Source organism: Nomascus leucogenys, chromosome 3, assembly GCF_006542625.1.
Source record: "Nomascus leucogenys isolate Asia chromosome 3, Asia_NLE_v1, whole genome shotgun sequence".
Classification (NCBI taxonomy): domain Eukaryota; kingdom Metazoa; phylum Chordata; class Mammalia; order Primates; family Hylobatidae; genus Nomascus; species Nomascus leucogenys.
Window position 1 is genome coordinate 96655946 of NC_044383.1, and position 13862 is coordinate 96669807.

The following is a 13862-nucleotide window of genomic DNA, read 5'->3' on the forward strand; positions in this document are numbered from 1 at the left end:
TGCTTTCTGCCCAATGGGAATGGATATCTGAGAAGGAGAAGGTAGAGTGAGTGTATCACAGACCTCTGTGCACCCCACAAACTATGCCACCCCAGGAAACTCAGCCAAGTCCTGACAGAAGGTGTCTACAGAAAGGAAGTGACAAAGGGCCACTGCCTGCAGGGACTATCTTGCAGCCCTCATTCCCCCAACCCCAACTTCATCGAGGCTGGACATCAAGGAAAAAGTTATTGAGTATCTGAATATTGGACTATAAAAAATATTATTATTCTATGATTTCTTTACAATGTACATACCAGTATAGCATTCTTAAAAAAAAAAAAGCAGCAACACCATCCTCTGCTTATTTAATGAACACAAGTTCACATTCAAAGGAGACAGAATAAAGGAAGAAGAGGATTGGAATATCAACATTTTGCAATTAATCAAGTTATGAGAATCAGGTCCTTTTTGCTGCCTGTGCAAAAAATCCGTTAGAACACCAGAACCCTAAATACAATGAAAGTTCATTTTTACCAAGTAGTTATATGTGCCTGACACCATGCTAAGGGCTTCCCCTTGCAATATCCATTTAATTCTCTCAATAATGCTGTAAGGGTGATTCTGTGAGTATCCCTAATTAAAGTTTAGGAAACGAGACTCAGTGAGGAACCCATCCCCAGTCACATGGCTAGAGAGGCAGTGGTGAACTCTGAACAGAGTCTGTCTACAGAGCCTGTGTTCTTAACCCCTACATAACATTGCCTCTTCCAATACACCCAAGAGGAAAAATGGGTAACTCAGAGTCTCAAAGAGGTTTGGAGTTTGGAAAATAAGGTGCTATCTGGAGAGTGAATATGGGTCAGTGAGTAAAGTATTATTATTAATATTGCCACTTTACATTTGCAGAGCACTTTTCAATAGGGATAATTTTACCACATGGAGGAAAGCTGACAGCATTCAGACATAAACTGGAATAACAAGGCTGGAGGAAGTCATTGCAAAAGAGCAAAGGCTATAGCCCCAAGAGGGGACAGCAGAACCTTAAGCAGCCCTTCAGGAAGCTGCTGACTGAAGTCATGAATATCCTGCCCCATGAAAGTGAAAATACCTTTGCTTGTTTAGAAAAACAGATAAACAACAAGACGCATGCTACCCATTCTTTCCCTTCTTGCCGCATGTCTGTTCGATAAGTTTCTCATATGAGGCTCAAATGTGAGGCTCCTTGTGCCACATCCAAACTATTCTGACATAGTTTGGATGTTTGTCCCCTCCAAATATCATTTTGAAATATGATTCCCAATGTTGGAAGTGGGGTCTGGTGAGAGGTGTTTGGGTCATAGGGGTGGATCCCTCATGAATGGTTTGGTGCTGTCCTCGAGATAGTAGTGAGTGAGCTCTAGCTCTGAGTTCACGTAAGATCTGGCTATTTAGAAAGAGTGTGGCACCTCTGCCCCCCTCTCTCTTGTTCCCTGTCTTGCCATCTGATAGGCTGGTACCTCTTCACCCTCCACCATGTTTGTAAGCTCCCTGAGGCCTCACCAGGAGCAGATACTGGCACTGTGCTTCCTGGTACAGCCTGCAGAACCAAAAGCCAAGTAAGCCTCTTTGCTTTATAAATTACTCAGCCTTAGCTATTTCTTTATAGCAACACAAGAACAGCCTAACACACATTCCTTGGGTGATTTCAGAGTTGAATGGAAGAGAAGGTACACAGAATTTACATATAACAGCTACAAGAAAATTGGCTCTGTCCTGATGCCTGAGACTCCGTAGGACATGGTTTCACATTCTTGCCTTGGATTGTACCTCCTGGTCCACCAAGGAAAAAGTGATGGTAATACCCGAAGAATACTGAGTGCCTTAGGAAAGCCTGGGTGTCTGTAAACCAGTTTGTCCATTCAATAGTTCCAAACTCAAAGAGAAAAAGTTAAAACAAAACAAAACCTTTCTTCATGAGAGGAACTGAGCAAAGACAGGTTGCATGTGAATACACACCAGGCTAAAATAATTCCTGTGAATCAGACACAGTGAAATTTAGCCGGGTGTGGTGGCTCATGCCTGTAATCACAGCAGGCGGATCACTTGAGCCCAGGAGTTCAAGACAACCTTGGACAACATAGTGAGACCTCATCTCTACAAAATAAATAAATAAATAAATAAATATAAAACATTGTTAATAAAGAAATTAATTCACTCATTTTTCCATCTCTCCTGCCCTGGCATGTCCATGGCTTTGTTTAATCTTGGCAAATTTTAAACAGAATACTCCTGGATTAAGGGAAATTAAGCTGCCAAAGGAAATATTTAATCAAAACTTTATGAAATTTTCTAATTGGTACAGAAAGTATCCAAAACCCAAAACCAGCATTTGTTCTATCAATTCACATAGCCAAGAATGTCTTAGGTTCCTTACAGATTCATGTTCACCGTGGTTTTCTGTGAGTTTGCTCATGTTGAATGTGAGGAATACATCGAAGTATTAAAGAGACAGAGTAAAGTTCATCAGCTTTAAATTAACCTAAAAACTCTATTAGTGATGTATAAGGAATATGTTTTGTATATTTATTCCAAATGTCTTAAAAATAAACTATCAATCAGAAGTTATGAGCAAATCAAAGGGAACCAAATTATTAGGCTAAATCGTAGTAAACATAGGCTTTCTTTGAAAATCCAATTTTCATTTATAAAATGCTAATCTATTCTAAAGAGCAAGAAGTATTTTCAAACACAACAACACTCCCACCCTCTTTGGATTCCAGTGACTGAAAATCCCCCACTTCAATCAGAATTGTATAGGTTGATCTAAATCATGCAGCCCAGGATGGTGCCCCCTGGGGAGCACAGAAGCTCTTCGCTGCCTTCTGACCTGAGAGGGCAGGCAGCCAAAAGGCTGTGAATAAAACATGCTCTGCTCTTCCAGTGTGCTTTTTCTATTTCTCACATTTTAAAATGTCCCATTACTGCAACGATTTTGCAAATGTGATTTCCATTATTACTCCATAATGCATCCAATATTATTGTTATTATAAAGCACTAAACATTGCTGAATAGGATATGCTACTTTTAAGATTCTAATATCAGCTTTCAACAATTATGCCACTAAAAATCATACAAATGATTAGATGGGAATAATCAAGTGCCAATCCTAAATATAGTTAGGATAAATCAGGTTTGTGGAGAAAACAACTTAAGGTTAACTCCCAGAAAATTCTGGAATAAGTGAAGACATTCTTGGGTAGAAAGGTCTCAAAGAAAGAAGATGAAACAACTTAATTGGTATTATTTCCAGTGTATTATAGGGGTCCTCCTATCAAAAATTATCTCCTTTTCCTTGTACCTGAAATATCCAATCAAATGACTTTCACAAACCTTTTGAAGAAATGAGAATTTTCATTTTTAACTGGATTAAGACCTGATGCCATCTGGCAGCTTCCTCATCATAGGCACAAGTTTATCCCTGTGATCATCCACCTGGAACTGCAGAGATTCGAGGAAAGGGCTCCATTTCCAAGGGCTGCCCTAACAAAAGACCATGGATTGGGAGGTTTAAATAACAGAAGTGTATTGTCTCACAGTTGTGAAGACTAGAATTCCAAGATCAAGTGTCCCTCTGAGAGCCATGAGAGAGAATGTGTCCTGTGCTGCTTTGCCTGGCTTCCCGTGGCTTGCTAGCAATCTTCAGCATTCCTTGGCTCCTGCATCACCTGATCTCTGCCTTCATCTTCACATGGTGTTCTCTCTGCATGTCCAAATTTCCTCTTTTTATAAGAGCATCAGTCAGATTGGAATAGGGACCACCTTCCTCCAGTATGACCTCATTTTAACTAATTACATCTAGAACCACATTATTTCCAAATAAGGTCACATTCTGAGGTATGAAGGTTTAGAATTTTAACATATTAATTTGGGGGAGACACAATTCAACCCATAACAGTGTTTGGGGTAGCTTTTGCGATAGGGCTTTTGCAATGTGTTTAGGAGCCAACTCCCAGGGCCAATAGTTAGGAAAAGTGCCCTGCTCCAGAGATCCAAGGGCCAGCAACCATCTAACACAATTACGGTTATCACTTTGACTAATGGATAAGTCCTTACATCAACCAACACTGACAGCTCTGACCTTGCCAAGTGCCAAACCCAAGGCAGGTCAACAAGTTTCCAAAGCCAGTTGAAACCACCATTGTGAAACCCCTGTACTTCAGGCCTTGGTTCCTTCTCAGCCACACGATCAGGCCCAGTAGGGGCAGTTTGTCTTTGGCCTTCTCCCATTCCGTATATGGGAACTCATTCAGACTACTCAATATCCTCACATCTACAGTTTCTAATCTGAGCCTTTTCCCTTTTAAGAGGGCTCTCAAGCAAAACACGCAGATTCTATGACATGCCTGCTGGCCTGCAGAGGGCAAAAATGGAAGCTGCAATACCTTTTAAGTAAAGCCTAGCTCTGGGAGTCACAAACGTCACTTCCACTGCATTCCATTGGTCAAGGCAAATTGCAAGTCTAGCCCACATTCAAGGGGAGGTGAAATAGACTCCAGCCCTTGAGGGGAAGAGTGGCATACACAGAAAGGGGAAGAGAAGTTATTTGTGGCTAAATTTGCAAACAATTGACCCTAGTAATTAAAAGCAATATTACTTTATATAAATCCATAAATCAACTACAGTAGTAGAGTGGACCAGAACCTTTATTGGACACAAATAATACTCCAGAAAAAAATGAATAATAAAGCCTTTATTCATCAGAATGTTTTTAAAGATGGAATATTAATAAAACATGGCATCTGTTATTAGATTTGGTTTTACTTGACAGTTGACATAGAACCTGGGATATTCAATGGATTAAGATGACTAATAAAGAAAATAATAAATAGGACAACTAAATATTTGTAAGTCTTAGATATTGTATTAGTCTGCTAGGTCTATGTCTTAGTGTGTTTGCACCACTATAACAAAATATGTTAGACTAAGTAATTTATAAAGAACAAAAATGTATATCATACAGTTCTGAAAGCTGGGAAGTCCAAGTTCAAGGTTGGCAGGTTTGGTGTCTGGTGATTCAGAGATGGCACCTGTTATTCAGAGATGGCATCACCTAAGTATCCTCACATGGCAGAAAAGATGGAAGGGGAGTAAACGGGCAAACTCCCTCCATCAAGCCCTTTTATAAGGGCACCTAATCCCATTCATGCGGGTAGAGCCCTCCTGACTCAAACACATCCTAAAGGCCACACCTCTTAATACTGCTTCATTGGGCCAGGTGCAGTGGCTCACTTCTGTAATCCCAGCACTTTGGGAGGCCGAGGCAGGTGGATCACTTGAGGCCAGGAGTTCGAGACCAGCCTGGCCAACATGGCAAAATCCCGTCTCTACTGAAAATACAAAAATTAGCCGGGTGAGGTGGTGCACTCCTGTAATCCCAGCTACTCAGGAGGCTGAGCCAGAAGAATTGCTTGGACCCGGGAGGCAGAGGTTGTAGTGAGCTGAGATGGCACCATGATACTCCAGCCTCGGAGATAGAGCAAAACTCTTCCTTAAAAAACAAAACAAAAAAAAACTGCTGCATTGGGATTCAGTTTCAACATGAATTTTGGAGGAGACAAAAACATTTAAACCAAAGCAGATCGGGTGGTTTAAACAATAGAAATTTATTTTCTCCAGCTTTGGAGGCTGGAAACCCAAGATCAAGGTGTCAGCAGATTTGGTTTCTCCTAAGTCCTCCCAACTTGGCTTGCAGATGGCTGGTTTGTCCCTGTGACCTCTTGTGGCCTTTCTGCATGCACTCCTGGTGTCTCCACTTTTTCTTACAAGGACACTAGTCCTATTGGACTAGGGTCCCGCCCTTATGACCTCATTTAACCTTAATCACCTCCTTAAAGGCCCTATCTCTAAATACAGTTACACTGGGAGTTAGGGCTTTAATCTATGAATTTCTTCAACCTATAACAAATCTAAAACAGGTATTTTTGCTATGCTCTATTTAGAGGCAACCACCATCTCCATAAGCGTTTTTAGAATACATCCTTTTTACTATTACGGCAGCCTGTAGTGTCTCCTCTATAGTTAATGGCTAACTCTGGTTTTAGGTAGTAAAAGTGTGAGCCACAAAATTAATTGGAGGTGAGTCACAGAGACTGTAGTAGGTATTATTTTCCAAAGATGTAACACCATTATCTCCCATCTAACATGCTTTTCTGCATGTGGCCTTGACACCCCCACCACTGAGACATGGAATCAACCTATATGGTCACACAGGGCCCCAAGCCTAAAAAGGCTTCGTGCTTGATTTAACGCTGTGCTGTCACTGTCTTGAAATTCTTCACTAGTTTTGAACAAAAGACCCCTCATTTTTATTTTGCACTGGGCCCCACAAATTATGTAGCCCATCCTCCAGAATTGTGATGAACTATGAATGACTGATTGACTAACACAGTCTGGTAGAAGTGATTCTAAGTGGCATTCAAGCCTAGGCCATAAAGGGTGATGCAGCTTCTACCTTGCTCAAGGGTATATTCATTCTTGAAAACTCTGGCCGTCAGGAAAGGCAAGCCTTCAACTGGCTTCAACCGCATGAAAGACCCTGAGCCAGAAGCACCCAGCAAAGCCCTTCCCAAAACTCTGCCCCACATAAACTACGAGGGAACATCAAAGGATCAATTGCTGTGTTAAAAAGCTAAGCTTGGGGGCTAATTCATTATGTAGCAATAGATAACTAGAACAGAGACTAAGTGCTATTCATTAAAATCTTTTTTTAAAAAGGTAAAAGTTACTTGTATTGTGTCAAGTACTATATATTCTAAAGATGTGAGTTCCAGAAATTAATATGCATTTAACCAAAAAGATTCTCTTATAAAAGCAATACAAGGTCATTATTTAAAAATTAAAATCATAGATAAGCAAAAAAAAAGAAGTAAAATACCTATAACCTAGAATTTTAAAACAGTTCACTTCTGAACTCCCAAACATTTTTCTTTGCTGTAAACACACACACACACACACACACACACACACACACATGCACACACACAAGACAAATTCTAACACACAAGCATAACTGAAACACACATTTTCTACAAAATTGAAATTATCCTATGTTTTCAAATCTGCTTTTTAACATAACAGACTATGAATATATTTCCATGTCAATAAATTTTCCTCTAAAATTTTCTCTCAAACAGAGTCCCTCAGAGCTTTCAGAATCTGAAGGAGGTGATTGCTGGTCCCCAGGAGGGGTGAGGAAGATGGCAAGTGGGTGAAGGTCCAGACCTCAACTCAAGAGCAGCTCCCCTTTGATCTCCTTGACATATTTGGAATCCCTCACAAATTTTCATTTGGGAAAAGAGCTCTCCTGCTTAAAAAAAATATGAAAGCCTCTATCAATAACATTCTTAACAGCTTTTGTAGTGATTTAATTTATTTAATCAGTCCTCCTTCTGGTGGCCATTTAGATATTTTCCCAAATGGATGATGTTACAAACTGATGTGATCAACAAACTGGGCAACCAAGTTTGTGTGTGTGTTCTGTCATTTTGTAAAACAGAATTCTGAAAAGAAGTGTTGTAAATGAGTTCATATTTTAAGAATTGTTATTTATTTGGCCACATCATCTAGTTATTTATGAATATTTTTAAAAATTGAATTATCAACCAGGCATGGTGGCTCACGCCTATAATCCCAGCACTTTGGGAGGCTGAAGTGGGTGGATAATTTGAGGCCAGGAGTTCGAGACCAGCCTGGGCAACATGGCAAAATGCTGTCTCTACTAAAAATACAAAAATTATCCAGGCATGGTGGCACGCACCTGCAATCCCAGCTACTTGGGAGGCTGAGGCAGGAAACTCACTTGAACCCAGAAGGCGGAGCCTGCAGTGAGCCGAGATTATGCCACTGCACTCCAGCCTGGGTAGCAGAGCAAGACTATCTCAAAAAGAAATAAAATAAATACATAGAAATAAATAAATAAATAATTGAATTATCATCAATTCCCTACCACCCCAACAAATCAACATTCATTCTCCATATTCTTTACAGTTTGAGTCAATATTCAATCACAATTTTAAAATAATTACATCAATATAACTTCTCGCTTTTTAGTTTAATGGTGAAAAGTTGTTATTTAATGAGAAAAGATATCTAGGCTTTTATATATTAAGTTTACTTAAAGGAAGACATATCTGTACCTGCAAAACTAGAAGCTAAATGCATTAGAAAGAGGGTCTTGTTGTAGAAAAATAGAATAAATTAATCTATTGTGAATGTGAACAAGAGGATTAAAAGTCTTTTTGAGAGCCTTAGACTTTAAACACACTAAATCAGTTTCAATTATCACTGTCAACCGGCAGAAGTGTAACGGTACAAGATTTCTGCTATCACTAGGGAAAAAAGAGATGAGGTTTGCCCTACAGATTATGAGAAATATGAAGGGTCATTCTAAGCTAATATAGGACCAATTCTGAAGTAATAATAAAATAAAATAATTTTATGTAGTAATTAGCTCACAAAAATGACCTCTGCAGGGAACAACACTCTACAAATGAATTAAAAAGGAAATGAGGAAAACATTTACAAGCAAAGGCTCTTTTTTTCTGGCCAGATGTGGAGCTTGATGAAATAATCCAACCTGAGGCTGCTGAGCAAGGATCTCCTGAGCTGGGTGAGGTGATAGAATACACAGCCTAGAAACCCAGGTCAGGGACAGATGATGGGTGAGCTGGTGACCAGCCAAGATGTCAGAAGTCAGCAGGGTGATTCCTATGCAACAGCAAAGAACCAAGCAGGAACCAAGCAGCACAATTGTAGGCAGGACTGAGGCGGTAGCAAGGGACCTGAATGAGGGCAGAGTCAGGCAGAAGGGCAATGGCAGAACCATGGACAGCTCCCGGCAGCTGCTTTTCTGTCTTCATTTCTACCCTACTTTCCTGGGCAGCTGAAAACAAATCTCTGACCTTAAGATCAGAACCCAATGCCTTAAAGTTACATCACCTGGTTAATTTATTTGCAAGTGTTCCAAAGTATTTTTGGAAGGAGATGGGACATAAAACTCAGACATCTATAAATGATTCCTAAATGAATAGATGTATAAACAAATAACCCAAGTAAACATCCAAATAAAATCTTCAGAAAGACATGTTCTTGGGGTTCAGTAGGGGAATCTTTGCCCTTAGATGGTGGGCCTGGGTCAACCTCAGAGCGTGCTGGAGCCAGTAATGTGACTTAGGCAAAAGAAAGAAAGAAAGAAAGAAAGAAAAAAACAGCCCCAATGCAAAAAGCAAGCACTAATTTAGAGGGACACAAAAGAAACACATTTGGTATTTAGTTTTTGCTTGTGTTTTAAGCATATACTAAAATATAAGTGAGAAGAAACTAGGGATAAAAATAATGAAAGAATCAGCAGTGAGTGGGGTCAAGTGTTAGAAGCCAGAAATGAGAGGAGGTGAGACAACATTAAGAAGTCTCGGGATGTGGGTGCACACACACGTGCATACACACACACACACACGATTGAGGAATGCAGCTTTGAAAAAATATATACAGGAAATTATTTTTACCACTGAGCCTAGCCTTACCTCAGACTTTACTATCACCTCTAATTAATCAATCTCCAAGTCTCAACTTTCCCTCCCTGGTCATACAAGACATGAGTCCCAGTGCTGCAGTTAACCCCAGCACAACTCATGCTAGACCTGTGAGAGTCACCTTGATGTCTTCCATTTCTGAACCCCATGCAGAGTTCTAGCAAAGTAGGTAGCATGGTCACTCTTGTGTTGATCTTTTGATTTCCTTACCTGGGCTGTAAGTTCCTTCAGGGCAGGAATCTAACTCCTCACTGGGTATCAAGTTCCTATCAGAGGTCCTGGCTCACAGCCGGTACGATATCCTATCAGATAACAGGTCCCACCTACTCTGCCTCCGTAACACCCTCCCCCTGGCCTTCCATCCTCCACCTCTGTGATCACTTTGCTTCAGACCTCGCTGATGGAAAGAGGGGAGACAAGAGAGGTCAAGGGTTGGGAGTTAGGAACAACAGCAGTTATCAATTCCATTGTCCCACGGAGCACAAATGTTGTGTTCGGGTCTCGATTTTCAACTCTTTACGCACACGACACTTAGCCAAATGTAATTCTTTGCTATTCCTCAAAATGCCACTAAAACCTTTCTGCCCATTTCTCTATTCATGTCACTTCCTTTTTGTGTGCCCGTTTCTCTATTCATGTCACTTCCTTTTTGTGGAACACCAGGAATTTCTGCTGGTCATCTCCCCCTCTGACAGCATACAGGGCACCACAACTGCCCTTCAAGTACAGCCTGCACTGCATCAAGAAATTTGCATTGTTGGATTTTTCTAAAACTCTTATCATCATGATCTAAAGCAGGGGCAATAATCTGAGAAAGGATGACTTAACATAAATTCTGACAGGACTTGGAAATAGATACAAATTGGTTTTATCTTATGGAATATTTCATTAGCATTAAACTACAAGGCTCCCATCTCAAATATATTTTCTAGTTAAATGAGATCAACACTGAAATCAGGAAATGGATAATATCAATATGTAATTCTCCAAATGGCATTCTGTTTTTTATTTTGTTGTGGGTGTGTACAAGGAAGTGAACTGTTCCTAAACTGGAAAGTTTAGGAAAGCCACTGAGCTGCTGTCCTGTACAGTAGAAGCGCGCCACATGTGGCCATTTTAATTTTAATTAATTCATTAAAATTAAATCAAATTAAAATTACAGTTTCTCTGCCACATTTCAAGTGCTCAATAGCCACATATGGCTAGTGGCTACCATACTGGACGGTGCAGCCACAGGACATCTACATTACCACACAAAGTTCTACTGGACTGTGCCACTCAGAGGATCACACACAGCAGCATCACCGAGAGGGCTCATAAAAGCACAGTTTCTCACTCAGTAGATCTGAAGTGGAGCCTAAGTACTTGTGTTTCTACTAAGAGCCCAGCTGCTGGTGATGCTGCTGGTACAACGACCACACTTTGTGAATCACTGGCCTTGGCTGATAACACCAGGTGAGCTTTTTATGGTGTGTGTGCACAGCACTCAGCCTCAGCCCATGATCAGATGCAGAAAATATCCACATACTGGTAGTCTTTGGCCTTGGAAGGTATAGGATAGTTTTCTAACCAGCTACTTTCTTAATTATGATATAACGAGGTTGGAATTTCCTAAACACATGCCAAGGTTTCAGCGAGGCTTACAGACTCTGGAACTGTGTGCAAAAATGTATGTCTATGCACATAAGCACTTTTCTAAGAACAATGTGGTGGTTGGGGCCTTGACTCTCAGGCAGGTTGTTTAGCCCCTCGGTGATTCACAGTAAAACAATAGGACCCATATCATCCATATCACTGGGCTGTGTTGAGGCTAAACAAGAAATGCATGCAAAACACCAGTCACAGAACCTAACACAGAGTAAGAGTGCCATCAGTGTTAGCTGTTGTTATTTTCACTCATTCTCCATAATCCAAAAAATATTAAGATGATCTGATTTAAGTTACTATCAAAATGTGCCTTCTGTGAATAACAGCAGCTTTATTTTGGGAGGTGGCTCAGAGGCAAAATTAAAATTTGGTACAGGAAACACACAGAAGTATCTCAAACATGATAGCCAAAAGCCATCTATATAAGTACATTAGCAGATGAAATTGAAAACAGTTTCTTGAACTGCATTTACATCTGACAAGAGGCAAAAGAGGTATATATTCCTTATGCCTTATACTGGACTATATGCTGATAATTATTTATTTTTGAATACCTAGCCTCTAGCACACTATAGGCACTTGGCAGGTGCTCAAAAATATTTGATAGATGGATGGGTGGGTGGGTGGATGAATGGATGTATGGACAAACAGACCAGATGGAGAGGTAGATAGGTGGATGGGTGGATAGGTGGATGGTTAAATGGACCTCACAGGTTCTGGGTTATGGAAGATTAGAGCCAGTAGGGACTTTGTGAAAATCTGATCCAATTCCTTATTTAACACATAAAACCAAATGATATACTCAAGATCACAAAGTAATTAATTAGTGACAGGGATTCCACATCCCAAACATCATTCCTCTGCTCTGAGTTTTAGATGCATTTACACACACACACACACAAAACAAAACAAAACAAAACAAAACAAAGCACAGCTTTGAGGCAAGTCTACAACTCTAAGTCTTCATTCTCTTTGGAAGTTAAGGGCTAGCTAGGTAAACTTAAAGACAGCCACAATATTTTAGAATCACAGTCCCTCTTTTCCCCCAATATCTTTTGAAAGTTAATATCCCTTGATAGGAACAGCTCCAGTCTACAGCTCCCAGCGTAGGCAATGCAGAAGATGAATGATTTCTGCATTTCCAACTGAGCTACCAGGTTCATCTCACTGGGGACTGTCGGACAGTGGGTTCAGGACAGTGGGTGCAGTGCACCAAGTGTGAGCCAAAACAGGGCAAGGCATCGACTCACCCAGGAAGTGCAAGGGGTCAGGGAATTCCCTTTCCTAGCCAAGGAAAAGGATGACAGACGGCACCTGGAAAATCGGGTCACTCCCACCCTAATCCTGTGCTTTTCCGATGGTCTTAGCAAACGGCACACCAGGAGATTATATCCTGGGCCTGGCTCGGAGGGTCCTACGCCCACAGAGCCTCACTCATTGCTTGCACAGCAGTCTGAGATCAAACTTCAAGGCAGCAGCAAGGCTGGGGGAGAGGCGCCCACCATTGCCGAGGCTCAAGTAGGTAAACTAAGCGGCCAGGAAGCTCGAACTGGGTGGAGCCCACCACAGCTCAAGGAGGCCTGCCTGGCTCTGTAGACTCCACCTCTGGGGCCAGGGAATAGCCAAACACAAGGCAGCAGAAACCTCTGCAGACTTAAATGTCCCTGTCTGACAGCTTTGAAGACAGTAGTGGTTCTCCCAGCATGCAGCTAGAGATCTGAGAATGGATAGACTGCCTCCTCAAGTGAGTCCCTGAGCCCCAAGTAGCCTAACTGGGAGGCACCCCCAAGTAGGGGCAGACTGACACCTCACACAGCCGGGTACTCCTCTGAGACAAAACTTCCAGAGGAAGATCAGGCAGCAACATTGGCTGTTCACCAATATTTACTGTTCTGCAGCCTCCGCTGCTGATACCCAGGCAAACAGGGTCTGGAGTGGACCTCTGGCAAACTCCAACAGACCTGCAGCTGAGGGCCCTGACTGTTAGAAGGAAAACTAACAAACAGAAAGGACATCCACACCAAAACCCCATCTGTACGTCACCATCATCAAAGACCAAAGGTAGATAAAACCACAAAGATGGAGAGAAAACAGCAGAAAAACTGAAAATTCTAAAAATCAGAGTGCCTCTCCTCCTCGAAAGGAATGCAGCTCCTCACCGGCAATGGAACAAAGCTGGACAGGGAATGACTTTGACGAGCTGAGAGAAGAAGGCTTCAGACGATCAAACTTCTCCGAACTAAAGGAGGAAGTTCGAACCCATGGCAAAGAAGATAAAAACTTTGAAAACAGATTAGACAAATGGCTAACTAGAATAACCAATGCAGAGAAGTCCTTAAAGGATCTGATGGAGCTGAAAACCATGGCATGAGAACTATGTGATGAATGCACAAGCTTCACTAGCCAATTCGATCAACTGGAAGAAAGGTTATCAGTGATGGAAGATGAAATGAATGAAATGAAGCAAGAAGAGAAGTTTAGAGTAAAAAGAATTAAAAAGAAATGAACAAAGCCTCCAAGAAATATGGGACTATGCGAAAAGATCAAATCTATGTCTGATTGGTGTACCTGAAAGTGATGGGGAGAATGGAACCAAGTTGGAAAACACTCTGCAGGATATTATCCAGGAGAACTTCCCCAACCTAGCAAGGCAGGCCAACCTTC

The 13862-nt window shown here is 41.2% G+C and overlaps 1 protein-coding gene across 2 annotated transcripts in view; it reads right to left on the minus strand.

The window, feature by feature from the left end:
• The window catches only part of METTL24 (methyltransferase like 24), a 111644-nt gene that overhangs the window by 1589 nt on the left and 96193 nt on the right, over positions 1 to 13862 (minus strand). The gene's annotated exons all lie outside the window — the stretch shown is intronic.